Below are 13,257 nucleotides of genomic sequence, written 5' to 3'. Positions count from 1 at the left end.
AACAACAAAAACAGGCAAAAGACCTAAATTGACATTTTCCCAAAAAAAGACAGACAAATGACTGGCAGGTACGTTGAAAGTGTTAAATGTCACTAATCATTAGGGAAATGGAAATCAAAATCATAATGTCATTACCTCACACCTGTTAGAGGGGCTGTTATAAAAAAGATGAGGTGACAAATGTTGGGGAAGATATGGAGGAAAGGGAACCCCTGTGCCCTGTTGGTGGAAATGTCAGTTGGCAGAAACAGCACGGAAACCATTTGGATGCGCCACTGAAAATTAAAAAAAAAAAAAAATAGACTACTTTATGATCTGACGATCCCACTTCTGGATATATGTCCAAAGGGATCTCAGTGAGCTCTCTGCACACCTGTGTTCAATAGAGTATTATTCACAACAGCCAACACAGGGAAACAACCTAAGTGTCTGTCTATGGGTGAATGGATAAAAAAGTTGTGTATATATATATTTCTGAGACTCTAATGTGCAAAATAGAAATGATACAGTAGCATAAATATTACCTAGCCACCAGAAAGAAGGAAATCCTACCTCTGTAGACAACATGGGTAGACCCTGAAGGCACCTGTATTTAAATGAAAAACTTTTTGTTTTAAGTGAAATAAGTCAGACGAGAAAAACAAATACCATATGATCTCGTTTATATGTGGAAGCTAAAAAACCTGAACTCATAGAGACAGAGTGGGGGGCTGGGAGAAATGGGACGACGTCGGTTGAGGATAAGTACTTCCAGTTATAAGATGAACAATTTCTGGAGATCTATTGTACAACATGGTGACTATAGTTAACAACACTGTATTGTGCCCTTGAGAGTTACTAAGAATGGATATTAAATGTTCCCTTTCCCCTACGCCAGGTAATTATGTGATGTGATGGGGAGGTGTTAACTAACTGTATTGTGTAATCATTTTACAATATGTGTGTGTATCAAGTCATCATGTTGCACACCTTAACCTCACACAATGCTATATGTCATTTGTATCTAAGTAAAGATAAGGGGGTGGGAAGACTGTTCAATCTTGAGTATTTTTGTTGTATTACTGCAATAGCTAGCATCTATAAAAGGCTACATATGTCCTGGTCACTGGACATGTGGCTTTTCTAGCATTGTTACATTTAAAAAGTAATTTTTGTGAATCTGCTATGTAAACCTGGTTACCATATCAGGAGGGGCATGGTGTTAGTTAGTAACCATCAAGGGAGCAGATGGCTTCGCCCAGATATCTTTCCGGATTTAGATATTTGAGATACTTTGCTAGAGAACTTGCATCACATATAGAAACATCTCTCTGCTGTTTATATAATATTCGTATGTAAACTCTTTGTTCCTGGTGAAAAATAATCCATTTGGAGCCTTGCATAATTTAGAAGATCTCTCAAGACAAATAAGCCATTTTCAAGGCAAAACAGAGTCCTTCTGTCTGTTACGGCTCTTTATTTAAATGCCCCATATCCACCCGTCTCCATCAAGTAATCTCCTTTTGCAAAGTTGTTTTGGTCTTTTTAGAATTCTTTTGCGTCCTTTTTCCAATGTTATTGAACTTAATTACTGCGTGACTTACTGGGTGGATGTGGTCTTCAGCTCCCTGCTAGGCATGAAGGTGCCTCCCTTTCAGTCATGTGAGAGCAGGGGAATGAGCAATGCCCTTGCAGCGGGCCAAGAAGCACACGCTAGGAGAAAGAGGTGGCGTGTTTGATGTTCCCCTAGCATGGTAAATTAGTTAACTAACCGTGATGATGATAATGACCATGACAACTGTAATGGTGATGTAGAATATGACGGTGGTGGAGGTGGTCATGAGAGTGGCCTGTGGATGGAGCATCTCAGAAACTTGGTTTGCATAACTATCTTATTTAACACAACAACCAAGTGAACGTGATGCTAATATATTTGCTGAGAAAGGACGAAACTGAGCTTCAGCATTTGTATCCACCTGTTCTAGATCACACCATCAGTAACCAGACAAGCTGGGATTTAAACCCAGTTCAGTCTAATTCCAGACCTTTGGCTTTTAGCTGCTGCACGGTACTAACTGAAGATCTTGGCACCAGGATTCCTTTCTAAGACGACAAGGTATTCTATTTTTAATTCTATTATGATTTAAATGGAGCTATTATTTATTATTGAAATATTATCATTAAATAGAAAATTCTCTCAAACAATCGGAAAAAGTAATGTTACATAAATGTCACCAACGTTTAGCAGGTGAGTGTTCAGTCTGTGTGTGGGAAGGCAGCATGTGGCAAGGGAAAGAACCAGGATGTGAGGTTGGCCTGCCCAGGACCTGGCCCCACATGTCAGCTGTGTGATCTTGGCTAGTCACTTACCCTCTCTGGGCCCGTTTCTTTAGCTATAAGGTGGGGCTAAAAATAGCCACCTAAAAAAATACTGGAAACTGGAGATCATAAATAACAAATCTGTACAGTGCCTGGCAAGGACAGTACAACACTGCTCCTCCTCAGTAAAAGGTAGAAAGTGATATCATTTTAGTTTCCTGCTTAAACAATATTGGTTCCAATCAAGCTTTTGGGATCAAACTAACTCCTTAACTCGGCCTAAAGGTCCTGCCTGATTTGGTCCCTACCATGTAACCAGCCTTATCTCTGGACATTTTCCTTCTCACTGGGCTCCAATGGGCCAAGCCTCACCCCTCTACCCCAGACCTTTGAATATGCTTTGTCTTTGGCTGAGAATACTCTCTCATCTTTTTATTAACTCACTACTCTTTCTTGTCCTTTAGGTCTTGGTTCCGATACCACCTCCCCAGGGTAATCTTCCTAAACCCTAGAAAACATCAGGCCCCTTCTTACATACTCCCCGAACTCCTTCTTATTTGAAATACTCCTCACAGCGGCAATTAAGTATTTTAGCGAGTATCGATGAGGATTTACTGAATGAATGAAAAAAAAGAATAAATGAATTACTGAATAAAGGTTTGCCTTATTCCAAAGGTTCCCCGGCCTGCTTTTATTAAAAGAAGACCACAGGATGTGAGCCATGGAGACTTCTAGCAAAGGCACAAGTTTTTGCCCAAAGTTGCATCCTTTTCACTCTTGATGGGACCAAGACTTCCTTGGGGACCAGTTGTTACCCGTGGTAACAGGGCAGGCAGCCTCCTGGACCCAATAAGACACCTTAGGTCTGACCAGAGTGATACCTGGAATGAAAGAAACTTACCACCCCTCTGAAACAGATGCTTTGGTTTACGACAGAAGCAGAAGAGCCTACAGGTGCGGGCTGGGCTGACACGGGCTCTGCAGAGAATCATTAGAGCCTCCTCCGAGATGTGGATCGACTCTGTGTTTAATCAGCCACAGGCAGAAGAAATGGCTTCATTTCAGCTCAGTGAGAGCCAGATCACAAAAGGAAGATAGATGGCTCTTACGAGCTCATCACTACAAGCATATTGTCTTAATTTGAATGAACAGCCTGGCCCCATGCTAAACCAGGAGGAGAGGGCAATATGGCTAGCATCAAGGGCCAGTTGGCTCAACTCTCAGCATACCCCTAAAGGAAAATCTCTCATTTGTTTCTTAATTAATATTTTAAAGCAAGTGAGAACCATAGGACACATTCCTCAATCTCTTGAGAAAATCCCCCGCTTGGAATTTAAGACGCTTTAAGGAAGGACCCTTCTTCCCTGAAATGTCTGAATCTCTACGTCAGCAGAAGTACCCTGGCCAGTGAAGGAAGGGCCATTCGCTGGCTGTTTTTAATGCATGATCACGTGTGCAGTTCATCTGGAAATAGATGCAGGTAGACACAGAAGTACCCTGGCCAGTGAAGGAAGGGCCATTCGCTGGCTGTTTTTAATACATGGTCACATGTGCAGTTCATCTGGAAATAGATGCAGGTAGACACAGTGCCACGTCTGGGCATGCAGACACCTGCTGGTTGCTTGTGGGCTCTTGCTTCCAGGGGCTCGGTCCTCTGCTTGCCTCTGGTCCTCCAGAGCTCACGCTGGGGAGGTGCAGAAAATGGATATTCCGTTCAGCCGCAGTTAGCTGGTCGATGGCCGGCAAACGGCCGAGAAGGGAGGTTTCAGCTCGTGTGGGAGGGAGGAACCACGCGTATCTGAACTCCGAGTCCTTGCTGAAGCCCTCTTATTAGAAGTGAAAGCAGATAATGAGCCGTTGGGGTATTTACAAACCAGTGGAGTTTTTAGAATCATTTGGTATGTGTCACACCCGTGTTTTCATTCTCTCCCCCGAGCCTGAGCACGAAGAGCTTTTACAGCCCTCCCCACCCCAGTGACTATTTTCCAGATGTTCTGAAACAACATCAAGTGACCCAGTTTACCCCTGAGAGGTTTATAAAGGTACATTTATAGAGAGCCCGGCTGAGCGAGGCGGAGATGTCCGCTCGGCAGCTTAGTCCGAGATAATCTCCCGTGAACGTCGTATCAAATCTTCCTTTACCTAAGGCACACTCAGTATGGTTTTTAGCAAAAGATATGCTAAGTACTCCCAAAGTGAAGAACAAACTTAAGAAGCTTAGCAATGGATGCAGAAATATTATCATCAGCTATCGGGGTAGTGGTATCCAGTTCTTCACCCACGGGCATGGATTTGGGCTTAGGCAGATGAGGACAGCACCGTAGAAGTGTGTGGTCTTAGTGAGTTTAAATATCAGCGAGACGAGGGGAAGGACCTTGTTAGCATAAAACCTGAACACATGTCATTAGCTTTCTATGCTGCATGGGATGAAAGGAAAATCACAATCGCAGCCATGGAAGGAGGTGGGCTGGGGTTTCTGTGCAGATCGCAGAAACGAGAAGTCATCCTTGATGGACGGGAGATTATTTCATTCTTTGCACACGGGCAGCAAGCCCCAGAGCACTCCTTTGGGATCTTGGCCCACGTAGTGGAGGCAAGCCATTTCCCAAGGGCAAACAATATGTTGGCTTATATTTAGTCCTACGGAAAGAGTCCCCCATTCCTTCCATAGGCATCCGGTGACATGTCAAAATCTGGTGAGAAGGGGGATCATTCTTCCCCAACACATCCACTGTGTGTAGATGATGTTCAGTGGGACCCCTCCCCTCCCCAAACCCCAAGGTAAGCAACATGCCAAGGTCTTGATGTGAAAAGTACTTAATGTTCTATAGTGGGTCAGTTGCCCTGTGGCTATGGCGCAGAATGCACAACCTTCCTGGCATGACTTCCATGGTCACTGGCACCGAAGCCAGTGCAGTCATCCCGTTAAGGTCCTTTGCACATGAAGGGGAAAGTGAGCATGGGCCCTTCTCAGTCTCAGAATGCCTGCCTCTTCGCAGCCATTCACCCCGCGGCGCTGTGACACACCACCAGCTAACCGGTGACAGTCCCTCTGCTGAGATCAGAAGTGGAAGCCCCTTCAACTGTTGAAAAGCTGGGAAGTCTTCGCCAGCATGTGACATGCTTGTGTGGCGCAAACCCTGGAATGGAAGCCGAATTCCCACTTGCGTGCAGACACGGATGCCTCCTCGCCATAAAATGAGCTACTCTTTCCTTTGGAATCCCTTAGTTTGGAACGTTAAAGACCCATCTTCCGAGTCATTTGGCATGACTGATGCTTTTTGACTTCTGCAACGGATCTGCCCGCAGTTAGTGACATTGGTTGCCTTACTCTTATCTTCACTTCCTTAAGCATCCGTGTTCTTCCTGGTCATCAAATTAGCTGCTTCCCCTCATTTCACATCCACTGACAGTTTGGGGTGGTTTGAGTTGAGCGGGGTGGACAAGGGGAAATTGGCGATTTCCTCTGCCTCTCGTAGAGTTCATCTCTCCCCCAGATCCTGCTAAAACATCTCTCTCAACAACACTCTTTATTCCTAGTTTAGCAGCATCATCGTGAAGAACAAGTTTTTCTTTACAATGCTCCGACTCAAAGTCCAAATGATAGATGGTTTCCTGATTCTGAAGAAGACACTTACGCACTTACAGTTCTTTCAACAATTTATTCCAGTTTGAATAAGACAGTCGATTTCTCATGTTAACGTGGGGCAAGAGGGTATGCGTGTGCAAATAAAAATGTCTGGCATCCATTCAAAAGTTGGGTGAGACTAAGGACCCAGAAAGAACGTTGCCAATACTACTTTCTTGTGTCCACTGTTTGGTATCTGTGGGTTTCTCTCCTGCCTGCCATACATTTCCTCTGTTCTTAAAAGCCCTGTCTGGGTCTGCGGAGAGAACAAAGTTTCTTACCATGGATCTTTGGATGTTTTCTTAGCCTACCCACCCCGGTAGGCCCAATAAAGGACACTTCTAGCTCTTAATCTTTGCTTTCTTAGGCATCAACCCCTCTCCTCCTGGACACTCCCACTTTATGTGCCATTAGTAAAACATTGGTCGTGATTAACTTGTTTTGTTCCATGTATGACAGCAGAACTGCTAAAACATCACTTTCCTGATAATTCTTTCCCCGTGGGAACATTTGCAAAAGCATCTTCAAAAAGGAGTCCCCCTTCCTTGCCCCAACAAAAATACAGCAAAGTTAGCACATGCGTTTCTAGACTCCTTTTTCCTTCATAAAAGTCATCTCTGTTCTTCCTTCCTGATCAGCAGAGAGAGGTATATACGCCCACATTTTTTCCCCAAGGGTGAAGCGGTATATATTTTGCCGTGTGTACTTGGCCCGCAGAGGCTCAAAGGGACTAGAACACATTCGAGCATAGTAGTGATTTTCATAATCTTATGGCAAGTTTTCCAAGTAGTAGGTCTATGGGGGACCTGAGACCTGCTCCTTCCGGGGGTGCCTCTCAAGGGAGCAATGGGAATGAGAAGCGAATGCGGCTTCCCTCTCACATTCACATTATGTGCCGAGAGTCCAAGTGTCCTAGAATTCTCCCCATAAGGAACATTCCCGAAAGACGAGCCATGGGAAGTGTAAAGAGAAATCATGGCTACTCAGGAAACTTCTATTTGCTTTCTTCTGCACTGCCTGCCCATAAGCATCATCTGGGTAAAGTGTTAAGAGAAAATTTATGCCTCATCCCAGAGAAACGCCTGTATGTTGCCACAATCACAACTTTGGAAAGATGTTAGAGGAAGGTATTCCTTTAAAGCCGGTCACATCAGCCACAGTGCTCCCTTCATGTTTTAATATCATGGTGTCTCCTTTTGGTCCTGTAAGTGTTACCTGGTTTCCCTCTAGGAGTGCGGGAAACCAGGACCGGTAATTTATGGCTCCTGTTAAGAGGGTTGGCTGGACGTGTGGACAATATGTCAATAATTATTTCTGGTGGGGCCTTAACAGCAGAGGAAGTGGCTCGGTAGCATGGCTTATTTTAACGGAAGACAGATATGCCTGACCTGGCTTTTATGACAGACGTCAAATATATCGAAGTGTGTTGTGAGGCAGATCGCCTTATTGGCAAAGAAATGAAAGACCACCAGGAAGATGGATGGGAAGTTTTCCTCAAGAGGTTTCCTGTCTCTTGCACAGGTATGACAGTGAACCTCAAGAAGGCCAACTGGCAGGCCCGAGGGGAGACGTCAGCGAGACTGAACCTGCTCCTGCCTGTGAGACTTGGAAACAAGAGTCCTTGCCCCCCTGGACTGATGTCGGGACAGTGAGGAGCGGGTGGGGGGGGGTGGGCACCACAGTGATGTGAGGGAGGTCCCCCTGAAAGCAAGCCCCTCCTTGCATGCGATACCCCAGACTTGCTCAAAATAATCTGGTTCTCCGGTCTTCCCTCTTGAGTTCAGCTCAACAAAGATTTCTGGAGAGCCTAATATCCGGGCATTAGAGATTCATGCTAAAAACCACACATCCCATCAGACCTCCCCCCTTCGTTCTTCTGGGTCCTTCTACCTGGGGGAGGAACAGGATCTTAGGGTCACTTATTAGCTGCTGGATGGCCAGAGTGGGGGAACTGACTCACTTCTGGGAGCCTTGTTTTCCTCATCTGGAAAACAAGCCTCAGACTTTAGAGGATTGAACAGGACAGCATCTCTCTGCTTGCCCCAAGGACTAGATCTATAAACGATAAAGGGGAAATTATGGCCACTCCCCTATGTACTTTTGACCCATAAAGACTGCTTTTTGGGTAATTTATGTCACCTGCCACTAAATTAACTGCTGTCAGATCACAAGCTTCCTATATGCCTAAGCCCCGAGCTCCCTTAATCAAAATATGGTTATCGGAAAACTGTGTCCTTTGGGACAGATGAATGACAAAAAAGGCTACCTCTCCTCCAGCTGGGTGTATCCAGTGCCAGGTGCTGGCCTCGGCCGGTGGAAGCTGGATCTCGCTTCACACAGTGCCGGGCACAACGTGCTTACTGGGTAAGGATTTTCAACCCAATTTGTTATAGCCGTTGCTGTGCCAAGAAGGGCAGTCTTCTACTTGCAAAGAGTCACATGAGTCATTGGCAAGATGTCATGGATACATTGTTAAAATGTAAAAGAAGTCACCCCTACAGTATCCTTGCCTCCCCCCCCTTCAAGATGTATTTGTGTATTTTAGAGACAGAAAGAGAGTGGGAGTAGGACAGTCAGACCAGGAGGGAAAGAGAATCTTAAGCAGACTTGCATTTAGCAGAGAGCCCAATGTGGGGTTCAATACCACGCTTCATCTCACAACCTTGAGATCAGATCATGACCTGAGCTGAAACCAAAAGTCTGATGCTTAACCCATTGCACCACCCAGGTGCCTCTCCTCTTCTCCTCTTAAAATATTTCTTTCTCAGAGTCCATTGTAGATAAAGAATATAGTATTTCATTCCTTCTGGGTTTACTGGACCTAAACCGTTACAGGTGGTTGTGTGTGTGTGTGTGTGTGTGTGTGTGTGTGTGTGTGTGTGTGTTTAACCATGAACTATGGGGTATCCACAGTAGTATGGATTAAAGAAAAGCAAGGAGAAATAGTAACACAAATTATTAAGGAAGGAGATGTATGTCTTTGCCCACCATTGGGTAAGGGGGACGGAATAGAGACATTGAGAACGATTTGCAGGGAAAGTTAGTTGTGATATCGAGTGTTTGTTGGTTTCACTGCTTTTCTTGTTGCTAATTCTATAAAGACAGTTTGGATGCTAAAAGTGAAATCCATAATAGATGGAGGAACTGCACAGTCTTCTGCTTTGCATTTTTAAAAAGATTTCATTTATTTATTTATTGGTCAGAAAGAGAGAGAGAGAGAAAGAGAGAACATGTGCACAAGCAGGGGGGCAGCAGGCAGAGGGAGAAGCAGGCTCCCTGTGGAAGCCCGACTAGGGACTTGATCCCAGGACCCTGGGATCAGGACCTGAGCCCATGACAGACACTTCACTGACTGAGTCACCCAGGTATTCCCTTCTGTCTTGCATTTTTATTTTGTCCCATTTTGTAGTGATACCAGGAAGAACCATCATAAGCAAGTAGAACTTGCTCATTTCCTATGTTTTCCTCTTAATCCCTTGGGCCTTTGACCACGACTGCCTACAAAGTGGAGATGCTGTCAAAAGGGGAAGTAGGACAGGGACCGTTTTCATGGGTGTCGCCCTCCAAGCCAACTGTCAAGAGGGCTCCACCCTTTCTCTATGGAGCAGAAAATGCAAGACTCCCTAGAAGGAAAAAGCAGGATCCAGTTCCCCGTTAAAGACAGGAACAGGGTAAAAACTGAACTGAATGAGGCACTGGTCTGTCAGTGAGGCGCTTGCCTTCAGTGAGGTAGCAAGGGCAGATCTGGGGCTCCTCAGGAGGGAGGGGGGTCGCTGTCAATGTCTATCTCCGAGGCGGGCTTGAAGCATCAAAGGAGAAATGGATGCTTTTCAGTTTGAATCTAGAAACGTGGGATCTGTCACGGAAAAGCAAATGGCTTTTCAGCTACGAGAGGATTCTACCAACTCATATACTTCTCTTGCCTTTATTCGGATACCCTCCCCCACTCTTTTGATTTCCCTCTGAATCTGTATTAAATTCGTGATGTGCTCTTAAGGGAGAGAGGTCTAATCGAGATGTAAGACGCTATGAATTAAAAAAAAGGGGGGGGTAGGAATTCACCATTGCTTCATTGCCCTAAACAGCAGCTCATCTCAAACGCTTGTCCCCCTTTCAGTGAAATAGATACCCTTCTCCGCCAGGACGTTCCAAGTCTCAGAGGCCTTTATTAACTTGATCTTTGGGAATAGTGTTTTAATTTTTTCCATAATCATCATGCAAATTGATCATGATAGTCTCTGGGAAGGAAAAGGAGGAAACCAATGGCCTCATTAACTCCAAGCCTGGGAGAGCGCATGCTCCTGGGGGTTGCTGTCCTTACACACACAGAGGCGTAGGCTTTCTTTGTGTGTGACTTGGTCCAGTCCCCAGTGCGAGCTGTGGCTTGCTCCCTGTCTAGCTTGTTTAAATTGCCTCATGCCTTTGACTCCCTCACAAAACAATGGGAAATAACTTGGAAGGCCCCAATCTTGTGAAAGAAACGTTTGTGTCCTGTGAGATTCCAACCACAGTTTCTAACTCTCTGACAACAGGATCAAATCATTGATACGCCATGCACGTGCTCTATTCAGGCCTTACCTTAAAGACATTGGGGTCTCATGTTGCTAAACTTTGTGCAATACATTGAGTCAGCGCTAAGATGTGTGGCTCCGAGGCGTAAATCTGCATGTTGTTCTGCTGAACGAGGAGGGCTTTTTAAAGAATGTCTTTTAATTTTAATTTAAAAGGGAGAGTGGCAGAGACAAATAGATCTGTCCAAAATATACTTAGTAATAGATTTTTGAGTTGGGTTATTAATTTCATGTAAGCGGTTCCTCTTTTTGTTTTTATAAAGTGTAAAATTCGGGAGAAGCAAAATCAAATGTAATACACTTTTATTGATGGCCCCGCTGGGTGCCAAGCAAGGTGTCCAATGGTTTCAAACACTGCCTCATTTATCCTCATCTGACAGACTAGGACAGGGCTGTGGCAAAAGGTGAAAGGGTTTGTTGAGCTGGCAAGTCACAGAGTCATTTCCAGATCTGCCTCATCCTTGAAAAGGATTGGACGCAACTGTTTGGAAATTAACTTCTTCGGAGCTAGAGAAGAAGAGCTAGACTCTTTCCTCAATGGATCGTGTCCTGCCAGTGAGTAGTAGTAAGGAAGTTGCTATAATTCTTGGAGCCATGGGGTACCAGATATTTGCGGATGAGGATCTGCCCTCCGTGGGTGACCAGCCTTTTGCCTTGTGCACACGAGTACCTTCCATCGGTTAGTTGTATCTGGGGCTGAAAAGTCTGTCTCTTCCTCCCTGGGGGAAGACTGTCCCCTTCTAGTGAAGTACAGATGGGGCAGGTGCTCGTGAAGTCGGGGGCAGGGAGGAATGAGCATTCTGCTGGCTGGATTAGCTGACGGGTGCTAGTTAGAGTGCCTGAGTTAGAGCCACACGACCCGTGGGAAAATCCCTTTGTCTCAGCTGTAATCCCTCCAGGTGGCAGGTTCTTTAAAGTCGATTTGACCTCTCTTGAGACATTTGATAACAAACAGGCATTGACACCTACTCTCTGTAAGCTATTGGGTGAGCAGACAGTGAAATCTATCTTCAATCCCCATTTGTTGAGTTTCCACGATGTCCTAGAAACTGTGCGAGGTACTTCAGATGCAAATATAAAAGGGTCTAATAACCCTGTAGGGAAGGTCAAACTGTGAACGAATGCATGCAGTTTTAGAAGGATGGTCCACAGCAGAAGAGCACAAAGGAGCGACTGGAGGAATGCTTTAGTGAGTTGGTGACGTTATTTAGCTGGGTCTTGAAGTTGTTAGGAAGACTTCTTCGGGTTGAAAAATTGGGGGAAATGCGTTCTCTTTTGAAAGAGTTTCATGTTTACCTTGACAAAGAGTATGTCATCGCCTTGGAAAGATTACCCCATGAATGTGGCTGTAATTGGTCGAGAGAGGTGGTGGATAATGGAGGAGAGCTGTCCTTACCACTAATTTATCTGGTGGAATGGCCTTTTTGCAAGCTATGCTGGGAAGAATGCTGGTTCCTTGAGATGTTAATTAGTATTGTCTGTGAAAACAATACCAATTAAAATAAATAAGTGCATTTTCATTAGATATAGGGAACAGTGGGTTAGGCTGTTGGATGGGGTTCTTCCTTACAGGACTTCTCAGAGCCTTTACTCAGTTACTCTGCATTATAAATTTCCAAGAGCCTGCCTTAAACCTATCTGTCTTTTCCTATTCACGGTGCTTTCAGGGTTCCCTGGGTCTCATAGTGGAAAATACTTTTTTAAGGTAGGGGCAGCTATCTGCACTGTTTAAGGAGTGAGTGGTTTCTATTTCAGAAAGAAGCTTTGGGGCACCTGGGAGGAAGAAAGCCAGTTGTGACACAGGCTGGACACAAGCTGACCTGTGACTGAGCTGTTAAAGTCTTCTGGGCTAAAGAAAAGAAGGGTCAGAATTATGGCACTGAAGATGTGAAGAAGGAAATGGAATGGAAAGATAACTGGCAGGGAGAATAGGTATTCTGTGACCATATGAGGGTGAATGAAAGAAAAAAAATTGTGCGTGACTCCCCGGGGTCTAGTTGGGAAGTTTGGCGAAGAATAGAAATTTTGAGTAGAAGATGAAAAAATTAACTTGGGATATGATAGAATTGTGGTGTCTATAAGACCTACAGATAGAGTTGGTCAACGCATCCACGGTTGGAGATACTACTCTGTAGCTCAAGATATGCATGAGTATAATTTTATCTTTCTATGATGCTTCAGATAACCTTTGACTACTTAATGGTGTCTTAGGCGTCAGTAGAGTGCCCATTAAGTGTTTCTTGACCATACATGTATAGCAATGCATGTTGTAGAGAGCTATGTTGAATAGAAAGCTGAATAGAAACCATTAACTATATATACTAACACCTGCCTTGTCCAGGAACAGTGCACAGGGAAAAGCAAGCAAACAACAAAAACAACTATATATATATATATATATATATATATATATATATATATATATGAGCCTATGAGCCTATATATATATATATATATATATATATATATATATATATATATAAAATAAACGAGTAAAGAAAGAGAAAGACACAACCCTTGCTCAAGGAGCTCATTATCTTAAGCCCACAGAAGATACACAAGTGTTCAGATTACCTGTGATAGGATTCTGGACTTTGCACTTGCTGTATGACCTTGGGCAAGTTAGGTCACTTTGGATTGGATTTTCTCATTTGTAAAGTCATATTTATAGAATCTTAGTATCTTCCTCATTCAGGAGTTGTAAGGATTAGCCAAGGTAAAACAGAAATTGATTTGCTGTATTTTGAATGTATAAAATAA

General features: G+C 44.2%; 1 long non-coding RNA gene across 1 annotated transcript; it reads left to right on the top strand.

Moving 5' to 3' along the window:
- Window positions 1-5,418: 5,418 nt before the first annotated feature.
- On the top strand, window positions 5,419-12,879 carry LOC116590417. Its single transcript, XR_004285598.1, has 2 exons — window positions 5,419-8,290; window positions 9,433-12,879. It is a non-coding gene; the product is annotated as an uncharacterized LOC116590417 (long non-coding RNA).
- The last annotated feature ends 378 nt before the right edge of the window (window positions 12,880-13,257 follow it).

The sequence above is a fragment of the Mustela erminea genome, chromosome 5 (assembly GCF_009829155.1).
Source record: "Mustela erminea isolate mMusErm1 chromosome 5, mMusErm1.Pri, whole genome shotgun sequence".
In the NCBI taxonomy this organism is placed as follows: Eukaryota; Metazoa; Chordata; class Mammalia; order Carnivora; family Mustelidae; genus Mustela; species Mustela erminea.
This window is presented reverse-complemented; position numbering and strand designations above follow the sequence as displayed.